An 8,363-nucleotide genomic window follows, 5' to 3' on the forward strand; every position below is an offset into this window, starting at 1 on the left:
GCCCAAATTACAAAATAGCAGGCTTTTAGCTTTTGAGTTTGCTTTAGCACAAAATAGGAATAAAGCTAATGGACGGTGCCCAAAGAGTCTGGCATGCCCAATACAATGTCCAAGTACAAATAGCATAATCGTGCGCCCATGCACATACAAAATAATAATAAATATCCAACGCCTCGATAAATAGGCGTGACAAAATATAGGCGCCATGCCTAAGGTATGCGCCCATCAAAATATAAGTAATAAATCGAATACTCGCTATCCTCCAATGCTTTCCTCCGCCACTGCTGCTATCTCTACACATCAACTGAAGCATTCACAATCGTTAGTAAAATAATACAATTAAACTGACAAAAGTGAATACCTAGCAGTCTTCAGCTACATAAATAAATCAACTGGTTAGAAATCAATCCTAACCTTAATTTATTACGAGTGCGCACTCTAAACTCATAAACGTTTATTAATTTAATATGCATTTTGCGGAATCACCCGCTATGGAATCACCCATGTACACACTAAATTAATGAAATGCCCAAAAAGGACAGGCGTCCCCATCAACTTCTCGCACAAAGAATCCACTTTGTGTATGAGCCCCGGTCATCAAAGTTTACGGAATCCACCGTAAAACCTCACGGAATCCACCATGGCACGGAATCCACCGTGAAATATGCCTCCTGGCATCATACCCCCAGGGTGGGATAGCAATTGACCTCAATTGCTATTAGCTCAATGTGGAGCTAACAGAGTGGGGAAAGCATTTAAGTCTCTAGCGTGCATCCATTGTGCTTCCTCTACAGGATGGTTCTTAAATTTAACTAGATATCTAGAATATATTTGGCCAATTCTAGTGGTCATAAAGTTAGTATCTATGATAGCTTCAGGTTCAAGTATTTCAGTCTCTTCCTCTAACAAAGGTGGGTTTTCATAAACAGGGTGTACAGGTAATTGGCCTCTAAATGGTCGTAATAAACTAATATGAAATGTGTTGTGAATTTTCCAGTGAGGTGGTAATTTTAACTTGAATGCATTGTCATTAATTTTATGAATGATCCTAAATGGTCCATAGAATCTAGAGGCTAATTTCACAACTGGGTGTCTATCTACACTTTGTAGTCTACGTTTTTCTATTCTCAACCAAACATAGTCATCAACTTTGAAATTCATTGCTTGTCTTTTCTTATTGGCTTGTTTGGTATATGATTGCTGGGCTTTGTCAATCATGGCTTTAACTTCATCAAAAATAGTATTATGCATACTAGCAATATCATAAGTACAGCTCCTATTCCTGATCCACTAGCATCAGTCACTACTAAAAAGAATGGTCTATTAAAATCAGGCAACTGTAAGACAGGGGCATGGTTTAATGCATGTTTCAATAAGTCAAAGGATTTCTGTTGATTTTCGGACCAATGATAGACAATACCTTTCTTCAGAAGTTTGGTTAATGGTAAAGCAAGTAATGAAAAATTACGCACAAACTTCCTATAGAAACTAGCAAGACCAAGGAACGATCGTAACTCATGCACATTTTTAGGTACAGGCCAATTCAATATTGCATCTATTTTCTTAGGGTCAACTTTAATTCCATCAGAGGATACTATATGACCTAAATACTCAATTTCTGTTTTAAAGAATTCACTCTTTTTCGGATTTGCATACAGTTGATTATCTTTTAATAACTGGAAAACCAATGACAAATGCTCATAATGTTCTTTCTCATTTTGACTAAACACCAAAATATCATCAAAGAAGACAATAACACAATACTGATATTTCAAAAATATACGATTCATCATTCTACTAAATGTAGCAGGTGCATTAGTCAATGCGAAAGGCATCACTAAAAATTCATAATGACCAAACTGTGTCCTAAATGCAGTCTTGAATATGACAGACTTATCTAGTCTCACCTGATGATAACCAGATTTAAGGCCTATTTTACTAAATATAGCGGATCCTTGCAGTTTATCCATAAGGTCATCGACTCTAGGAATTGGATACCTATTCTTTACGGTGATTTTATTTAAAGCTCGATAGTCAATGCACATACGATAGGTATTATTTTTCTTCTTTACTAACATAACAGGTGTACCAAATGGAGAACTACTAGGTCTAATCAATCCTCTATTTAGTAATTCCTCAACTTGACTTTGAATTTCTTTTTGCTCTATCTGGTTATGGCTATATGGTGCTTTACAAGGTGGTTGTGTACCAGGAATCAAATCTATCTTATGGTCTTCTGGACGTGAAGGAGGTAAACTAGGTGGTAGATCTTCGGCAAAACAGTCTTTAAAATGTGCAAGAAATTCTTTATGCCTAGGGTGCATATGATTTTCTTTAACTTGCAGTTCATTCACCCAAATGAGATAAGATTTACTACTTTTGCGTAATGCACGTTTAGCTTGAGTATGCGAAAGCAGTGGAAAAGCATTAGATGCATGCATACCATACAATGTAATATGTTTTCCTTGAAATTGAATATTAATTGAATGTGTGGAATAATCTATATCAGGGTTATGCTAATGACGCCAAGGCATACCTAAAATAATGTCACTCGACTGTAATGGAACAACTAGAAAATTTCTTCGTTCAGTGTATTGACCAATTTGAATCTCTAAGTCATGCACTTCCTGTGTACCATTATACCTAGTGCCTAAGAATGCTGCTTTAATGCGATAATGCGTAGGTACAGTCTGTAACTTCAATTCCTTTACTAACTTTGCTGAAATAAAATCATGAGTACTACTGTCATCATGCAAAATAATCTTTTCCTTTCCATGCACTAAACATTTCATAGTCAATAAAGAATGTGGAGTTGGCATACCTAGTAAAGTATCTGAAGGAGTGGTAATGTCGTCCTCATCTTCCGTGAAATCAGGCATTTCTTCATGTTCGTCTTCTTCCATTGCTCCAAGGTAGTTGATATGGACAGGTGGCTTCTTCGAATGACAATTTGCTGCTAGATGTCCAGGTTGGTGGCATTTATAACATACTATAGGTTTGGCTTTGGTTACACTGTTTGCAATGGCAGGAAGTCTAGGTACATTAGGATTTGGCTGTGGAATAGGCTTGGGGTTTTGGTTGGTATTGGATGGTAAAGCAGGTGGTTTTGCCCAATTTTTACGAAAAGATGATGAAGTGAAACGACCTTGATTAAATCTTCTAAAATTTGAGTTGAATTGCTTAGATCCATAATTACCATTGGCTTGGAATTGCTGTGGACGTCTGTCTTTTTCTCGTAGCTTGTCTTCAGTGTCGTGAGCTAATGAAATTGCGTCTTCAAGTGTGGCAGGCTTGAACATATTAACTTCAGCGTAGTAATGCCCAAGTAGTCCAGACATATACTTGCGCTTATGTGTCGCTTCAGGTACGTCTTCAAGCATGCGTAACTAGAGTAGTGCATTCCAAAAGCGCTCAGTATACTGAGGAATAGGCTCACGATCCCTGCTGAAGAAGGTCCCATTGCTTTATAGCTTTTTCATGGAATTGTGGAGGAAGGAAATTTTGCATAAACTTCTTCTTAAAATTCTCCCAGGTAGTGGGACAATCTATACTCTTGCGTACCACAGTCCACCAAAGAGATGCTCTATCCACTAAATGATTAGTGACACACTTGATTTTATCTTTTTCTGCATAGGTTTCCTCATGAAAATAGTCGTCAAACTGACTAATGAATGCAAGAACAGTTTTTCCCTCTCGAGTGCCATTGAAAGTACAGAATTTGAAATTTCTTTTACTTATCTTTGATTCCTTGCGGATGGATTGAGCTTCGAGAGTCGCGTCGATGGTACGTCGGATAAGATCTTTAGATTGAGGTTCCTCTTTGTCGGTAGTCGATCTTTGTAAATTAGCCAATTGAACTTGCAATGCTTGCCTAGCTCGTCGTTCTTCATCCAATTGCATCATAATTAAATCCAGCTTTTGCTCCATCGTAGGTTCAGGTAGGTCTCCTTCAGCCATTAAATCATCCATATGTGGTTCCGTCATCCTGCAAAACTCAAAAGACCTCTCACTCTCAAAATCAAGTTAGCGGGATGAGCGTAGCTCAAGTTCGAGAATACAAGGCTTATATATTTTTGGGTGTGGCTTTCACAATCTTTGAAAAATCTGTGTTTTATCCTTCTTCGTATGCTGAAAATGCTTCACCAAACCTGCATATGTGTAGAATACCTTCCAATGAACAACTTTGCAGTTCGGAGTTTCTGCGCAGGAACAGCCCTTCTATGAGTTTTGAACAGAAGTCAGTTTTGACTTCAGGTGACTTGTCTAACTTGCAGAGTACCAGACTTATGTGACTTGCAGAGTTTGTAGACTTGCAGAACTTGGTTGCTTTATGTAACTTGCAGAACTTCGACTTGAGAAACTTGCAGTACTTGCTGAATTTGATTGGTTGTGTGTGACTTGGAGATTTGATATGACTTGACTGATTGAAAGCTTAAGTGATTAAGCTTTAAGCTTAATCACAAAAACGTCGAATCGTGGGGGAGGGGGGCATTTTTCAGCGCGGTGAAAAATGTGCAGACATCCTCAGATACCTCACGAAAAATTTTTGAAGCTTGAAGCTTCTTTAAGCTTTCTAAGCTTTAATTTTTAAAGCTTTGAGATATGGAATTTATGACTTGTCTCTCTGAAACTCCACGACTTGAAGAAGAGGATGTAGGAGTGGTCTTCCGCTACTGCAGGCCGGTCCTTCGCAGTCTGATGATGGAAACAGAGGTTCTTGATCACTAGGAATCCGCCTGTATCGACTGTTCGCGACGAGATTGACCGTAGAGCCCGATCGTTCCAGGATCTTCGCCTTTGCACAAGATGGGTAGCGATTGGAAGCTCTTGATCTCAGCTTCGCTCTGATACCACTAGTGCGCAGATCGGATGATGTACGCTTGCGTAGTGAATGCCGGAAGGTCCCCAAGAACAATAGAACTCTACTTTTTGCACAAAATTCAATGTAAAAAGCATGAAAGACATGAACAAGAGACCAATTGGGTGCAATCTCCCCCCATGCCTTGTGTGAGCGCTTCACAAAGCATGTATTTTATGTATTAATCATCTTCAAGCTCAAATAATAGCCCAAATTACAAAATAGCAAGCTTTTAGCTTTTGAGTTTGCTTTAGCACAAAATAGGAATAAAGCTAATGGACGGTGCCCAAAGAGTCTGGCATGCCCAATACAATGTCCAAGTACAAATAGCATAATCGTGCGCCCATACGCATACAAAATAATAATAAATATCCAACGCCTCAATAAATAGGCATGAAAAAATATAGGCGCCATGCCTAAGGTATGCGCCCATCAAAATATAAGTAATAAATCAAATACTCGCTATCCTCCAATGCTTTCCTCCGCCACTGCTGCTATCTCTACACATCAACTGAAGCATTCACAATCGTTAGTAAAATAATACAATTAAACTGACAAAAGTGAATACCTAGCAGTCTTCAGCTACATAAATAAATCAACTGGTTAGAAATCAATCCTAACCTTAACTTATTACGAGTGCGCACTCTAAACTCATAAATGTTTATTAATTTAATATGCATTTTGCGGAATCACCCGCTATGGAATCACCCATGTACACACTAAATTAATGAAACACCCGAAAAGGACAGGCGTCCCCATCAACTTCTCGCACAAAGAATCCACTTTGTGTATGAGCCCCGGTCATCTCAAAGTTTACGGAATCCACCGTAAAACCTCACGGAATCCACCGTGGCACGGAATCCACTGTGAAATATGCCTCCTGGCATCAGGTTTGGACTATGAAGAAACATTTAGTCCAGTAGCTAAAATGACGACAGTGAGATCGGTAATTGCTTTGGCTTCTATCTATGGTTGGAGGCTTTATCAAATGGATGTGAAAAATGCATTTTTGAATGGCAACTTAGAAGAGGAAGTGTACATGGATCAAGCAGAGGACTATGTGGATCCAAAATACCCACATTATGTATGCAGGTTGAAGAAGGCTTTATATGGACTGAAGCAAGCACCAAGAGCATGGTGTGATAGAATCAGCAAATTCTTATGCAGTATGGGATTTCAGCAGAGCAAAGCTAATTATTCACTTTATGTGAGGCATACAGAAGATGGTATGGTTGTTGTGGTCATCTATATTGATGATCTCATTATTACAGGTACACTTGAGAAGGAGATTACTGAAGTCAAGCATGGGTTACATAAAGAGTTTGATATAAAGGACCTTGGTTTGTTGAGATACTTCTTGGGTATTGAGGTTATTGACACACATCATGGTATATGGCTGATACGAAGGCAATATGCATTGGAGATGTTGGAAAAATATGGCATGACAGGATGCAAACCGGTTGATACACCATTGGATCAAAATGCTAAGTTGATGGATGATGGATCTTATGTTGAGGATGTTACTATGTTCAGAAAGATGGTTGGTAGTCTTATCTACTTGACCATTACAAGACCAGACTTGAGTTATGCTGTTGGATTGATAAATCAGTTTATGCAGAAACCATGCAAATCACATTTGGATGTAGTGAGAAGAGTTCTTAGATATGTGAAGAAGACAGCTGGATTTGGGCTGTTTTATGAAAAAGGAATCAAGCCTACATTGTTTGGATACTCAGATGCAGACTGGGCAGGTAGCTCTATGGATAGAAGATCTACTAGTGGCTATGCATTCTCATTTGGATCAGCCATGGTAAGTTGGAGCAGTAAGAAGCAACCTACAGTTGCTTTATCAAGCACTGAAGCAGAGTATAGAGGCATTGCATTGGCAGCATGTGAGCAGACATGGCTGAGATTGATCTTATATGACATTGGGATAGAGATTGATGGTGGAGTCATTATGTATTGTGACAATGTTAGTAGCATTATGTTGGCAAAGAACCCAGTCTACCATGCAAGAACAAAACACATAGAAGTGCACTATCATTTCATTAGAGAAAAAGTCATTGATGGAGAGATTGACTTGGTCCATGTGAAAACAAATGACCAAGTTGCTGATATCTTTACCAAAGCATCAGGTAAAGATAAGTTTGAGTACTTCAGGAGTGCACTTGGAGTCTTATGTGTGCAAGCTCATTCTGAGCTTGAGGGGGAGTGTTGATAAATATGTCATATCCTATGGTTGTATGTATCTAAAGTACAACCGTATGTAAAGTGTCTTTAAGTTTGGGATATCTATCTTTTGAGGATACCATTTTTGTGGGTGTGGACTGTTGGAGAAATAGAGAATAATAATGGAGGAGAAGAAGACATTGAGCTCCTAACTTCCCATCTGATTGGCCTCATGGACTCCCTCCACTTCGGTTTTCATGTGGTACCCACACTTAGCCTTTTTTGCGATAGTCTCTGGTGTTTTGCCATGTTTATTGTGTGCCCATACTTTGCAGGTGTTGCTTTCACTAAAGCCTCTACACACTTTGTACTTTTAGTTGTGATTGAGGAGGGGTGTTGAGATATTTACAATCACACCTACTTCAGTCCCTTTGTGAGGAGCAGTGAGGGCTCAGGACCAAAATCCCATATGCACAGTAGGATAAAGTACCACCACTCAAATCCTATAAAGCATTGTACTTGCACTCTTTTTCTAGTGCAATGATAGTACTCTTTTCTTTCCAGTAAAGTGTCATGTCATTGTCAATACACAAGATTGTGTTTATGAGTCCAAGTCTCAATCTTGGAACCTAATTCACTTGTGTAACAATTTGTCCTAGTTAGGGTCAATGTCTTCATGAGTTTCTTTTTCCTCTTTCAACCTCCATAGCTTTCGCATCTGCCATGCTCTAGATCCCGCGTATTTCACATATGACCCCAAAACACTCAACAAAAACCCCAAATGCCATTATTTCCATAAAAACCACAACTTGTGGGTTTTGCAAGAAATCATTATATCATTGTATTTTTTTATTTTCTTTTATATTTCATAGAGAATGCAACATGAAAAATCAAGAACAATCAAAATCAAGCACTTTCTCCAATCATTTTTCATAAAAACAAAAGCACCGCTTACTTACATATAAAAACCACAATTCTGAGGCTCGTATCTCGTAGGTGGGAGAACACAATATTAGTGAATTTGGAATTCTCTCAATTTCCATTTTTTGAATACTGAAAAGGTGGGAGAACACAATATTAGTGAATTTGGAATTCTCTCAATTTCCATTTTTTGAATACTAAAAAGGTGGCACCTGGATAACATGCCCATAAGTTTCTTAAAACCATATGATGTGACATATCATTGGAAATCGTTGAAAAATGGCATCTATTGAGCTGTAGAGCGTTCAATTTTGAGTTATAGTGTTCAAGTTATGACAAATCCAAAGGTTTGACCACATGTCCCAAACTTATGGAAAATTCCTATATTCCTCGATATGGTGTTGGAGGCCATTGA

The sequence above is a fragment of the Lygodium microphyllum genome, chromosome 17 (assembly GCF_053477565.2).
Source record: "Lygodium microphyllum isolate KBCC chromosome 17, Lygodium_microphyllum_v1.1.10, whole genome shotgun sequence".
NCBI classification, from domain to species: domain Eukaryota; kingdom Viridiplantae; phylum Streptophyta; class Polypodiopsida; order Schizaeales; family Lygodiaceae; genus Lygodium; species Lygodium microphyllum.